Genomic DNA, 14,746 nt, shown 5'->3' on the forward strand with positions numbered 1-14,746 from the left:
TCAGTATATGCTTTTATATTCACTGTGGGGCAGCCATAGCTATTTCATGAGGAGAAATGGCAGAGAAACACCAATGACTGAAAATCTTCAAATGAGAAATAGTTTTAAGATTATGTGCTCCAAGTCCTGGTGCACGAAGGAAGCTAGTTCAGCACAGAGTTCATGGCTGAGCTGTTACTTTTCCCCTCTTTGTTCCTCTTTCTGATTTATTTTTACCTATTACCATCATATTTTGGTGCCAGAGGAAGCCCATTTGATAATATAATTGCAATGTCGAAACAGGTCCATATGAAAACTTTGGGGCACTGTACATTTTTTTAAAATGGAAAAATGTTGAAACTGAAATTTTTTTGCCTGTAATCACACCACCTTGGCTTGTGATCATGTCAGATCTCACAACATAAGCAGAGTCAGGCAGCTTCAGTACTTGGATGGGAGACATCTAAATGAAATCAAAGGAGCTACAGAGAATGGTGTCTTAGATTCAGTAAGCAACACTCTTCCCTCTGAATCAGTTCTAAAGCATTTCTCATCATGGTCTTACAAGACACAGTGGGTATATCTAAACTGCAATTAAAAACTCATGGCTGGCCCATGCCAGCTAACTTAGGCTCGGGCTAAGAGGCTTTTGAATTGTGGTGCAGAAATTCAGGCTTGGGTTGGAGCCCAGGCTCTAGGACCCTGCAAGGAGGGACAGTCCCAGAGATCAGGCTGCAGTCCAAGCCCAAAAGTCTGCAGCACAATTAAACAGACCTTTAGCTTGAGCCCAATGGCCCCAAGCCAGCTGGAATGGGCCAGCCATGGGTGTCTAATTGCAGTGTAGAAATACCTTGTGTTACAGGAGGTAAGTCATAAAATCAAGTCCTAACTATCCATGGCACATCACAAGTTCAATGGATAAATTCAGACAATGGCTACACAGAATTCCACTCATGAGGGTGTAGGGGTGCCACAGCAATACAAGGAAATTGTCCACAACCTTCATTTCACCAAGGCAGCTTGAGCTGGCTAGCAAAGCTTCTGCTGTGATTAACAACTTGCCCTCTCCAGTGTCAACTAGAGTCCTCAGGACACCAGGATTCAGCACATCCCCTGGGCAGTCTTTGCCTGCAGAGCTCCACTGAAGTGAGCGACAAACTCTAAGACAGTCAAAACAAAATCTTCTACCTTCTTCTTGTTGTCTCCACAGCCTACAAGCATTACCTCGGTCTTTTTCCAGATTGAGACTCAGATAATATATCATGTATACCACAAATCCTACAGAAAAATCATTTCCATTCACCCATTGTAAAATATGGTACTAATTGCTTTGACTCTTCTTTTGACATAAATTAATAAATGAAATAAATGAATGTGTTAGTTTATGTTATGAAACATCTTCAAACCAGCACACACTGCAGCTCGTCAACCATTGGATTTGTGTTTCAATGGTTTATCCTTTACTAATAACATTAACAAGAGCAATAGTATGAGGGAACAAGCAAATCTGTGTTATCTATGTGACATTCCACTTTATTGGTGCCTACATTCTGTCTGGAAAACTGCACACCAAGCAAACCCAACAGTGGATTTCCTTGTACTAAGCAGTTATTTTCCCTCCCTTTGGGAATCCCACACAGTGTTGTCCCTCTTAGTGAAGCATAGTCAGTTTTTATTAAAGCAAATGTTCTCAAACACCTTTTCCCCCTTAATTGTTCACCTAAACTTTGTCTGACCATAAAGCCATCAGAGAAGCCTAATAATGACCAAGTGGAAACTGCTAAGTATCAGTCTATTTATTTATTTGAAAACAGACCTCTAAGAACAAAACTGTAAGCTCTGGGGGATAAGGACTATCTTTGTGTTATGTGTTCGTACAGTACCTAGCAAAATGGGACTTTGATTGGGGGCTTGCAGGTGCTACCTTCATACAGACAAATAATAGTAAGTACAAGGTTTAAAATCAAGTGCTCCTCTTTTTAGGGATTGCTTTGATAACTGGAACACCCAAAATATGTGGGCAGCCTGATCCTGTTGAAAGCTCATCAGTCTCAATTTGCTGGAACTAAAATGTTAAAGAGGACCTTATGTACATACAGAGTTACTTCCAAATTTCCCTCAGAAAAAACACATTAACGGTTAGGGTGTGGGAAGGACATTTTCTGAGCAGTCACAGAAAAAGATGTTATTTAAATGTTCCTAGGCTCCCGCCTCCCAACCCGCAATGAACTCATTCACACACTTCTTGATGTTTGTCCATCAGGGTAGGGCTAGAGGTGGTAATGTGAGTCTTTCCAAAAAACAGTTAATGCTGTGCCTCAAGCTGAGTGTCATTTTGGGACAGTAATTTGGCTAGCAGGTTTTGCGCAAGAATCTATAGAAGTCATCAGCATGGCCTATGAGGAACAGAGGCAATGGTTCTTGGCTAGACACTTCCAATAGAATGGAGAGATTATGATACACCTCTCCTAAGTGGCGTTTCTAGACCTCTGATGTATTGGTTTGGAGAGGATTTTAGTTGTAACTTCCAGAGGCCAGGTCTACACAATAGACATATATCTGTATGATGACATTGCTCAGGGGTATAAAAAAATCCACACACGGAGTGATGTAGTTATGCCGACCTCCCCCACCACCCCCAGGTAGACAGCACTACATTGATGGGAGAGCTCCTCCTGCTGACATAGCTACCACTTCTCCCATCAAACTAATAGCGTCTTCTCTAAAGCACTACATTGGTGCAGCATACCAGTACAGCTGTGCCACGAAGCGCTGTACATGAAGACAAGCCCTTAGTCTTGTTCCAGGGGTTAATTCAAACAGATGATAAATGCCATCTCATTGACTTGTCCATAAAGATCCTTGACTCATTGATTATCCATAAAGATCCTTTAGTACTTCTTCTAAGAATAAGTCCTGGCCAAATTTCAATTGAAGAGCCTCTCCCTTCACTCTACCAGTTCAGTTGGATACAGTATTTGTATCCTTGTGTTGTTATTAAACAGCTTCTGGCTTCCACTCCAGTGGTGGTAGAATTCCAGCAATAGATTAAAGGACTTCTTTTAAGGAAAGTTTGAAAAGACTCAAGAGTTTTAGGAACTTGTATCTACATAGTGTCTTTCATTGCACAAGACACTATAATATTATTATGAAACTGAGCAGCTGCATGTTTATGGTATGGTGATTATATGGATTAATATTTTATTGCTTTTTGATATGTGAATTCCTGTTTACCAGCATTTTTGTGCATTATTTTCCTTCTCTTCCCCCCCTGCCCCATAAGCAAGGTTGTGATTAAGCTGCAATTTCTTCCACTTCTGACCCACCCCTCCCAAAAACGGAGGCCAATCTTAAGGTCCATTCCTACAGGAATGGAGTCAAACTTGTGTTATTATGAAATGGAGTTCCAGCAATAGTTTCTTTATCAAGAGATTTTCTTTACCCTTTGATAGTCCTCACTATGACAGAGTTTGCTTAGACTAAATCCTGTTTACGGTAATCTGTTGTTTGCGTTTCTGACTTTGTTGTTTTATCTTGACTATGATAGGTTTTATCTTATAGCATTTAATTCTAGTAAAAACATATATTAAAAAAAGGAAGAAGATTGTGATTACTCAGCAGGTTATTTTTGTTTTGACGTGGCTTATTTTTATGGTTAGTTTGATCACCTAATTCCTTCTGCTTTATAATTCTTGTGAGTCTTCAAGGATTAGGGGTATTTCCCATTTCCCGTGGACCCACACATACCACACAGGGGCACCTCTTTGGAGCTCTTCAAGCAATATCTGATGTGACACACATCAGCATCCCAAATCTGCTTCAATCAAAGGGAGATTTGCTGTTGGCTTCAGTGAAAGCAGGACCAAGACCTGTATTTACATCCTGTAATCTTAATAAACACAGTGTGTGAAACGTTTCTTTCATAACCTGAAAGATGGCCAGAAAGGCCACACAACAAAGAAATAGCTTGATAATGTTTTACCTTGTAATAGTTCCTAGGAACACCTCTGCTTGGTCTGGCTTGGGTTTGTAAACCACTGGGAATCCACCACGGCTGGTGCTAGCAAGAAGCTGAGCCAGTGAGGCAATGTTTTCCCTTAAGTGGAGGACTCTAACACAAGGCTCCATGACATCTCTGGCAAAAAACAATTCCAGGTTTAACCTGAAAGACACAAAACAGACGTCCAAAGGATTATTTAGTAAACAGGAAATGAGGCGTACTGTACCATGTTAGCATCTGACGAGTTTATAATGTGTTAGTAAATTACTTCAAGCTGGAAATCAATCTGTTTTATTTGCGAATATAAAAAAAGTAATTACCCAATAAAATTGCTTATCAAGCTTTGCCTCTCTGAGTGTTAAGATACATACGCATGGCAGGATGTTGTAAAAGCTATTCATCAACCTCCATGACTTTTCTCACTTTAAAAGAATCTTAATCTGAACTAAAATCCTTTGGAAATCTGTCCCAGATTAGACAGTTTGAAGTAAAGCACTTTGGAAAAATTCAAGCTTCCACTCAACTTTGCTGTAGTATTCATGGTAAAGGTGGTGACTGGGGGGTGAACCTTTGAAGATTTCTGACAAACCAAATGTAAGGAATTTTTTTAAGTCTCTTGTAGCATCTTTAAGGTCCTGGGCAAGCTTTATGGGTTGTAGCTCTGCTGTTCGTTAATTGCAAATGATGTAGATACACCTTATGGGTGGGGGTTGTTTTTTTTTATGGTGGAAAGGGATGTAAAATAAAGATATTTTCTGGAAAATTGTAAAGTAACCTCTAAAGACATATACTGGGATAGAGCCTTACCACTGAGGTCAATGGAACTACATCTGTATACCTGGCCTGTGTTGTTTTATTATTTTATTGTCTTTCATTTTAGATAATGTATTCATTTTTAAAGAGGTCTGTGTGACAATCATGGAGTCCAAAATCCTTTAACATCTACATCCTGACTTACGAAGGTACCTTTCAGCCCTGTCCTGAAAATACCACCTCAGGAGGTACAAGAAGAATGCTGTCAGTTGTTGTCCTCCCTGTTGAGAGTCACAACAAAGGTACTAAATAATGCCAGCTGTAGTGGTGGTTTTGTGATGTGTCACCTGTCTAGGAAGAACTGAACTGAGATGACAAACTCACTTCCCATGTGGCATTAAGTACCCATGAAACAACAATGAGTTTCGGCCACTACCAATCTGGACTAGATTTTTGAACAAGTCATATACAGGTGCAAAGTCCTGTATTCCCTTTGCAAGTCCCCTTGCACCACACAGTACTCTATTCCTACTGATCCCACACAGGCTTCAGGCAATAACAGACACGGCACACCATCCTCAGTTCTTATGGCCAAATAAAAATCTAGTGGCCACATTCTGTCACTCTTACGCACACTTACATGGATCTGCATGAAGAATTTAATGATATTCAGTGCAAATAAGGCTGCTAGAACCAGGCCAGATTCTTCTATCCTCACTCTCATTGAGTAACATCAATTCTTCCTTTTTAACCAATGGAAGTACTCACAAAGTAAAGGTGCTACTCTTCATGACATGACTGGCAGAATTGTTGGGTAAATTGCTGTATTTGGGTAACCTTTTGTTTTTTTAATATCCCTGTTTCCCCAACATTTAAATAGACTACTTAAAATATACTTCCCATCTTAAATGATATCTCCACAAATCATTCGTTACACTATTTCAAAATGTACTGCACGTAGTGTACTGGATTTGAATGCAAACATACGATTAACTCTTTCCAGTATTACAAGATGCAAATGAAAGATGTATATAATTTGTAAATAAAATAAATGTAGAAATCAATGCTAGTTGATTACAGTTGAACAGCAGCAGCTTCTACAATTTATTTTTATTGGTGAAAAATTGTTTCTTCACCACCAAAGAGTATCTGGGCTTTGCTCTCCGCTCACCCCTCAACATTGCTATTTAGCATGCAGGATGAATGTTTCAAATTATTGTAATATGCCATGAAACGTCCTTAAGTTTGCTCAAATAAGTCATTAGTGTAGGAGAAACAGCTGGCTTGTTATACGGTTAACTATTCTTGGCTGTGCCTGGGATCACGAAGAGTCTATTACAGCTATTGTAATGGCAGAGCCTGAATTATCACAGGTCAGCTTTTACAGATGTGAGACAATTCACGTTTCTGTTCAAAGTCAGCAGTAATTTTTTTTTTTACTTGTCCATTATTCTAAGGGAGAACACTGCTTTAAGGAAAAGCATACAACAGTATTGTTTATAAAACAGAGTTACATGGCAAATTGAAATTTAAACATAATTGGCCAATTTCATCCCTTTCCAATTTGGTGCTTCTTGGAGGACATCAAGCCACAGTGGAGTTATATCCACTTATGCAATGTGTCCCTTGGCTTCATCAACCAGGCTGAATTCTAAGCAACAACATTTAAATTTGTCTCTCTTCAAAGTCCCTTTAAAGAGTTTAGACTTGAAACGACAGATACTTAACTATGGATCTATATCCTTTAGACCTTTCTGATGTGAGTAGTCAGTAAGGGAGGGATGCAGGATTGGATTTGACCGTGGCATTGCCTAAATACTGTTATATCACTAAAATAGAGATAACACAGGTCTTCTTTTATTAAGACACATGAGAACAATGTTTTCCAATGGGAATCACTAAGTATAACATACCATACAATAGCACTGGGGTATTTCAAAGGACACTAAAGTTTCAGATTCTTTTTTCACCAGAGCACAGATGTCTTGCATACTCCCATGAACAGTAACAATTGCACAGACAATTCTTCAAGCAATACAGAACAAAAAATATCTGCCCCTTAATCAACAGGAACTCAGCAAGACACATTCATTTGGTAAAAAAATGAATATCCCAAGAGGTAGGCTGTCTTGAAATGGTTAATGAAAATATAGGTTCTGGTCCTGCTACTCTCTAATTCAATGGAAATTTTCCCATTTAAGTAAATTGCAAAACGGTCTTCTAATAATATAGAGGTCTCCTTAGACAACAGTTCACTTAATTAAAGGAGACAACACTTTGCCTCTTCAACTATAGTTTTCTCTTAATTTTGAGCAACTTTTAAATGACTAAAGGATTTAAAGTTATTTTTTAAAAATCCAAATCAGACCATTTTCTAAGGATTGAGTTGCATTAAGAACACAGGCCATTCTGCTTGTTCAGATTTATTTGCTTTCCTCTTTTTAGCAGTGACTCCAACCCTTCACTTTATGTGGTGAGAATGTTTAGCTATTGACTAGCTACAGACCATCTTGCTCAGAAGAGCATTGGATTTTATTTGGGCTTCTTGTAAACTATTGTTTTATTATCCTGTCTGATTATTGGCTTTTATATAAATAGTTCTCAAAAATTTGTTGTTGGGTTTGCTTTATGTTTGTGATGGTTGCTAAGAGCATTTAGACAGAACAATTCAAACTCCTAATAATTGAAAGTTCAGCGTGATTAACTTAAAGGGACAATGCCTAGGTGGAAATTGTAAAAAGTACTTATCTGTGTTATTAACACCATTGATCATCAAAACTGTTCAATTGTTTAAATATAATTTATGTTCACCAGGTATGCTTTAAAAAAAACACTCAGTTTGGACAGTGAAACTAGCTGGATTTGTTTCATTACTTCTATTCAAGTACAGCACCCACTCTTATTACTGGGGCCTCTGGGCTCTACTGCATTAACGTTCACTTTCTGGTTCTCAAGCAAGCATACAGGAAGCCGGCTGTGCTGGGGCTCACAGCATAGCAGGGGACTGTTTACATTTAAAATCCACTTTCTTTTTTTAACTTAATAAAAAGGTTTCAGTGCATATTAGCTATGTATTAACCCCTTTTCTTTTACACAAATTTTTAGCTTAAAAGTACACACTGTCATTAATAAAAGCCCAGCAATGAAAGTATCCTAATCAGGAACCTTGCATTCCAGAATTGATCTAGTCATATTTTGGAGTCAGGATAATAATACATACAACATATATACTGCCCTTAGAGACCAATCCTGTACCATTAAAGGCAACGGGAGCTTTGACACTGATTTCACAGGGAGAATTCCCACTGATGTCAATGTATGCAAGTCAAGAGCAGTATAAGACCCTGTCTCTGCTAGAAAAATGACACTGGTTTAACTAGATTTATTTTAAAATTGATCTACTTAAATCCATGCAAGCACCTAAGATACAGGTATTTAAATTTATTAAAAATTACCAAACTAAACCAATAAAAGCAAGATTTAAACCTATTGAAGTGTGTCTACAGTGTCGGTATGCACTGTTTGAACTAGATCTATTTAAAATCAATTTTAGATAAACTTTCTAATACAGATATGACCTGAGACTCTATGCCATCTACTGGTTAGCTGAGTACTAACTGAGAGTGCCTTCTAGTTAAATCAGGAGGCAAAGGTTTGGCAGAGACTTCAACCTCAGTTCAATATAGTTACAAGTGTATATATATATATATAGATCTCAAAAAGGCAAGCTTCCCAGCATCCTCTGGTCCTGGCTTTCTCAAGCTGTTCAAATGAGAGGAGATTTGGCTGTTCCTGCTAGAAGTCATTTAGATAGTACAGTACTTAGTTTGAAATGTGTTGTTTAGGTTAGCTGAATGTCTCTGTCACTTGTTTCCCAGAGAGGATTTAAAAGGTCTCTCTGTTTAGCCACTACTGTACACGGATGACAAATGGATTTCCACATGGTCTCAGATGTCTGTTGGGAAACAGGACCCCTCTACAATGTGAGAACATGCAGAGCAAAAGGGTGGGGGAAGGAATGGATGAGAATGCTTATGACTAAGGCTAAAATTTTGTCACAGAGATCACGGAAGATTCTATGACTTCCAGAGACCGCCCTGACATTTTCCGCTTCAGCCCAGGGGCAGCGTGGCTGGATGTGTCAGCTGGTGGAGACCCCACAGCTCCCAGCCACCATGGGACCCCACAGCTCCCAACTAGCAGTAGCACCATGGGGGACCTTGTACTCTTAGCCACTGTGGGCAGCAGGGGGAACCTCTGAGCCCCAGCAGCCATGGTTGCTGGACCCTCCTCACTTCCCATTTTGTCAGTTATTTCCAGTAAAAGTCAGGGACAGGTCACAGGCTTCAGTGATTTTTTGGTTATTGCCTGTGACTTTTACTAAAAATAACCATGGCAAACTCTTAGTCTTACTTATGATTTCTGGAAAGGAGACATTCTGCAGCTTAGGGGGTTTGCAGAAAACAACACAAACATTTTTTAAAAACACAAATCCTGATGCTTTGCTGCTGTCCCTAGGGTTGCCAGGATTGTCCTGGAGTCTCTAGGAATTAAAGATTAATCTTTAATTAAAGATTATGTCATGTGATCAAACCTCCAGAAATATGTCCAGCCAAAATAGGCTACCCTAGCTGTTCGCCTTGTGAAGTCTTTTACATCAGTGCAAAGTGAAGATACAATACTAGCTATTCAGAACAGCAGCAGTTTATACCCAGTTTGAGAAGGTATAAATGATGGCACAAGGAACAGGCCAGTAGAAAACCAGGCCCATTGTGTGTAGGGCTGCCAGGCGTCCGGTTTTCGATCAGCACACCCGGTCGAAAAGAGACCCTGGAGGCTCCAGTCACCACTGCCAACCGGGCCGTTCAAAGTCCGGCAGTGCTGCGGATCTAAGGCAGGCTAGTCCCTACCTGCCCTGGCACCGCGCTGCACCCCAGAAGCGGCCAGCAGGTCCGGCTCGTAGGCAGGGGAGCCACAGGGCTCCATGCGCTGCCTGTGCCCCGAGCACCAGCTCCGCACTCCGATTGGCTGGGAAGCGCAGCCAATGGGAGCTGGGCGGGGGGGTGCGGAGGCGTTGGTGGTGCCTGCAGGTGAGCCTCCAGCCCTCCCCCCCCCATACACACACACACACACACACACACACACACACACACACACACACCCCTCCGCCTAGGAACTGGACCTGCTGCTGGCCACTTCCAGGGCACAGCACGGAGTCAGGACAGGCAGTGAGCCTGCCTTAGCCCTGCTGCGCCACTGACCGAGAGCTGCCCAAGGTAAGCCCCTGCTCCAACCCCAAGCCCCAACCTCCTGCCCCAGCCCTGAGCCCCCCCAAACCCAGAGCCCCCTCCTGCACCCCAAACCCCTCATCCCCGGTCCCACCCCAGAGTCTGCACCCCCAGTTACAGCCCTCACCTCTTCCCGCACCCCGACCCCCTACCCCAGCCCAGTGAAAGTGAGTGAGGGTCGGGGAGAGCGAGCCACCCAGAGAGGGGGAATGTAGTGAGCGGGGACGGGGCCTCAGGAAGGCGCAGAGCTAAGGCGTTCGGTTTTGTGCGATTAGAAAGTTGGCAACCCTCATTGTCTGTTTAATTAATTTTGAATGTGATTATCTAACCCACTGAGGTAGACAAAATACTGTCTGAGACATTTGTTAGCATGATCAATGTGCTGGAGGTATCCAAGTGGCTTCTTAACCTAGTCATGCCTCAACATGCTCAAAACTGAGTGGTTATGGTCTGGGTACAAAATATGAAGAATGCAGTTCTTGACTACATTTCCACAGGGCATGGCGCAACTCTGAGAATTGCCTCAGGAACTGTGACTCCCTTTGCCCTTTCTACTCCACCAGTAATACCAGCCACAGCCCTCCTATTTATCTGCTTCTCCAACAGTCTGTGTTCTCTTCCACACTGGCATTTACGTATGGAAAGCCCTCCCTGAACTAGTTCACAAAGCCACTATCCTCTCTTGCTTCAGATCCTGTCACAGACCATCTTCTAACTGCGATGCCACTGGGAAATTAGCCAAGGATACAGTTAAAGATATCTGATACTGACAAAATAAATAGACAGTAAAATTATTGTATGTTGTATCCTTTCCCTGCACCCTCAGTTCTGCTGCTTCTGGTCTTAGATTGGAAACTCTTCAGTGCAGGAATTGGGTCTTGTGTGCATGTAGAGTGCCTAGAATATTGTGAGCACTAACAAAATACAAATAGTAACAACATAAATGGCTCCTAAATATTGAAAGATAACCATATACACAATTCCCTGTTCCTCTCTAATCAAACCATAATAAACCATGCCAGCAAGAGATGAACTCAAGCCATTAGGTTCTGACCTGAACCTGCACATTCCCCAGTTTTGATTGCACAGTCTAGGGAATCCAAATTCCAGGGCTGGAGCTCATCGCTCTTACTGGCATAATTCAAAACAGGAAAAAGTACTTGATACAAACCTGCTACAAAAATGAACTTCAAATCCATTCATTCCAATTGGATTGCACCAGTGAAGTATTTAGCCTATTATAGTTTATTATTCAGGGAATATTTACAGCATAAGTAGCTACGTTCATTAAAAGCAGGAGACATTGATACACCCTGTGGAACTTACAGTCTAAGGACCTGATCCTGAGGTGCTCCAAGCACCCATAATGTCCACTGACTTCACACTTTGCACTTCCAAACGTCAGGCTCTAAACAGGGAGGCAAAACAATACAAACCACTGTGTGCTGAACTGAAGGCCGGGGTGGGTGGGGAGGATACATGGACATACCCTTACTGATGGGAACCTATCCCACAGAGGAGAATGGGACCGCGAGACACACGAACTACAACTCCCAAGAGCTACTAGCAGCATTTCAGAATTGAAACCCTTTAGTTTATGACCAGAAACATTTTGGGTTTTGGACATGCCATTTTTTGTAATGAAAAATTGAATTTTTTTCACAGAAAGCAGACACTTTTCATGAAATATTGTTTAGACGATGATCCAATTTTTTCATAGAAAAGCAGTTTTCTTGGAAATTTTTGACTAGCTCTAATTCTTATCCACACTGACATATCCAGGAGGGAAGGGCAGGACTGATGCATGCAGAGGATACATGGACAGATGGAAATATATAATGCATATGAGTGAGAACACAAAGAAAGAGAGAGATAATTATGTTTGTATATATGTAGCCGCTGACTTAAATGGATTAACACTGGTAGAGATAGGGTATGTCTACACTGCGATAAAAGACCCCTGGTACAGACACAGCTGGCTTGGGTCAGCCTACTCAGGCCCATGGATCTCGGGCTGTGGGGCTATAAAATTGCAGCGTAGACATTCAGGCTCAGGCTGGACCCCAGGTTCTGAGACTCTCCCGCCTTGAAGGGTCTCAGAGCCCAGGCTCCAGCCCAAGCCCAAATGTCTATACTGCAGTTTTACAGCCCTGCAGCCCAAGCCCCGCAAGCCTGAGTCAGCTGACAGAAGCACTGAGATTTGGTGCTGCGGGGTTATTTCACAGGAGTTGTATGGTAATAATTCAGCTATCCCTGCATTCTCCAGACCATTACAAGAGTCTACAAAAATGTTCACTTTAAAAGCTAGGCCTGTCCACAATCCAGCTGTTCTGGCAGTATAACCAATCAGAGTCAGAGAAAGTTATTTCCCAAAATGCAAGTTATTTAAATTCACACAAATGTTCCAAACAAAATTCCAAAGGCATAAAGAGAGAAACCTGTAATACTGTGTGCTAAAATAAATACCCCATAATCCGAACAGGGAAATAAACATTTTTTGGATGGATCATTTCAGAGCACCTTCCATGGGAAATTTGAAAAATACTAAATTGGCTCTTGCTCTTCAGATGCAATAATCTGATGAGTTTCTTGCAGTCTGTGCCAATAAAGCTATTTCAAAATTGGAGAGATTGAGGAGGGCTCCTGTGGGTCCATTTTTATGAAAGCTTCATGCAAGGCCTCCACCATCATATACTGTACCAGCCACCTTAACATTTCCATTCTGGCTGATGCACGATAGCACAGACTAAAATTCGAAACACTGACTAACACAGTATTTGGGTAGGGTAGAATGACAACAAGTGTTTTAACGTTCAGGTAGAGTTTATCAGGTGGCCTTTCAGACAAACTGAAGTTTGGAGATCTGGGACTTAGGGAGACCATAAAAGTGGAGATTGCAGTCATCAAGATGAGGGAATATAAACTCATGGATTTGAGGGCACTTGGCCTGTCCTTGGATCAGGCCGTTAGTGTGGGAAAAGGCTAGTCTTGTGGCTAAAGCACAGCAGTGGCAGACAGGAGATGGGGGTGAAATCCTGGCCACAGTAAATTCAATGGGAGTTTTGCCATTGACTTCAATAAGGCTAGGATTTCACCCATGGGCTCTTTTCCCAGCTGTACTATAAACATCCTGTATGACCTTAGGAAAGTTGTTTCACCCCTCAAGCCTCAGTGTTCCAGTGTGTAAAATGAGGATGATACTAAATCCTACCTCGCAAAGATATTGCCAGGTTACATTTACTATTATTTGTACAAGCACAGATATTTTCAAAAAAAAGAAGATACTATACCAATCGCCAAAACTCATCGTCATTGTTAGAGATATTCCCTTAACCAAAAACGTAGATCTATAAGCACCACCCCTATTTTATAGGGTTTTGGATCCAGATGAGAAATTCATAGCTTTGACCCATCTATAATTATTGGCCCATCTATAATGTATATTTGTCATGGCCATGACAAAAAAATTGACTTTCAGGATTTGGTTCTTTCCTCCTCCTCCTCCTCCCCCGCTTTCTGCACCCCCCACCCCAAAAATCATGATTGTATCACCTTGGCCATTCTACAGCTGAGCAATTCTCCTCCATGTATTTTTCCTAATCTGATTCTACATATTTCCAGTGTACTGAAGTATGGGTTCCTCCAATGACTATTTGTCAAATACTATAAAAATGTTTTTAAATAATTTATATTATTTTGAAAAGGATATTTGACTTCTCATGACGTGCACTGACAAACAATTGAATATTAAAGTACTGTATGCTTTCACTTTTATTGGAAATAAAGGATAATTTCTGCTGTGACAACCACAATTGCTAACTAATTATTATTATTGAGGATGAGGCAAAAAGTGGGAAGGGCTATAATAGAGAAGAAATTATAGATTTGAATATGAGCAAAAAAATAACAATAATAATTTCAGCTTGAGGTGAATTTGGAAAGGTTTCCAAGAAGGATAATAAACATATCATTGTACCTCAACAGCATTAAAACATTTACAATGAATATATTTATTCTGATACAGTAACATAGACATACATTTTCCCCTATACACTCACTCATGGGCCTGATCCAAAGCCCCTTGAAGTTAATATAAAGACTCCTAAATGACTTCAATGGGCTTTGGTTTAAACTAGTTATTCTGCTGAACAACTGTTTGAATTCAAATCACTTGTAATGACGTCTTCAAAAAAATGGGCTTGTCTGACTGGCTGCTGTGAAAGCATAGCTGGTTTTCTGGTGGGTTTGGTTGTTAAGTGGAAAATGTCAGTAATTTGTTGTGTCTGCCAACTGGAGGCCAGACATTAGAACAGGCTTAACCAATTAGTGGAATACCCCATCCGGTTGCTGAACTTGCTGTGTGTTCCACCTGCATATTACCACATCTGAAAGCTGAACTGCGACCCTCCTGATCCACAGGCAGCAAGTTGCACCAGGTGAGCCAAAAAGGAGTCTCCCTCTAGCTGAGCCAGGAGAAACTGTATCAAGCTTCCCCCAGCTGGAAGTGACTCAATGCATCTTTTAGATAATGGCCTACAGGAGGCTGGAATGGCTCATGCACTACTGCTGAAATAAAACTTATTCATTTCATGTGCTGCTGTAGTGCATTTCTTTCTGTGGAAAGTGTGTAGAAGTCTCTCCTTTTGGTTTTGAGGGACTCCTCAGAAATAGAAAACATATCAAGAGACAGTATGGATTTGACATTCTCCTCCCTTAACAGAAAATG

General features: G+C 41.1%; 1 pseudogene; it reads right to left on the reverse strand.

Moving 5' to 3' along the window:
- The window catches only part of LOC141981427 (chloride channel protein C-like), a 102,748-nt pseudogene that overhangs the window by 20,030 nt on the left and 67,972 nt on the right, over positions 1 to 14,746 (reverse strand).

This window comes from Natator depressus, chromosome 2 (assembly GCF_965152275.1).
Source record: "Natator depressus isolate rNatDep1 chromosome 2, rNatDep2.hap1, whole genome shotgun sequence".
Classification (NCBI taxonomy): domain Eukaryota; kingdom Metazoa; phylum Chordata; order Testudines; family Cheloniidae; genus Natator; species Natator depressus.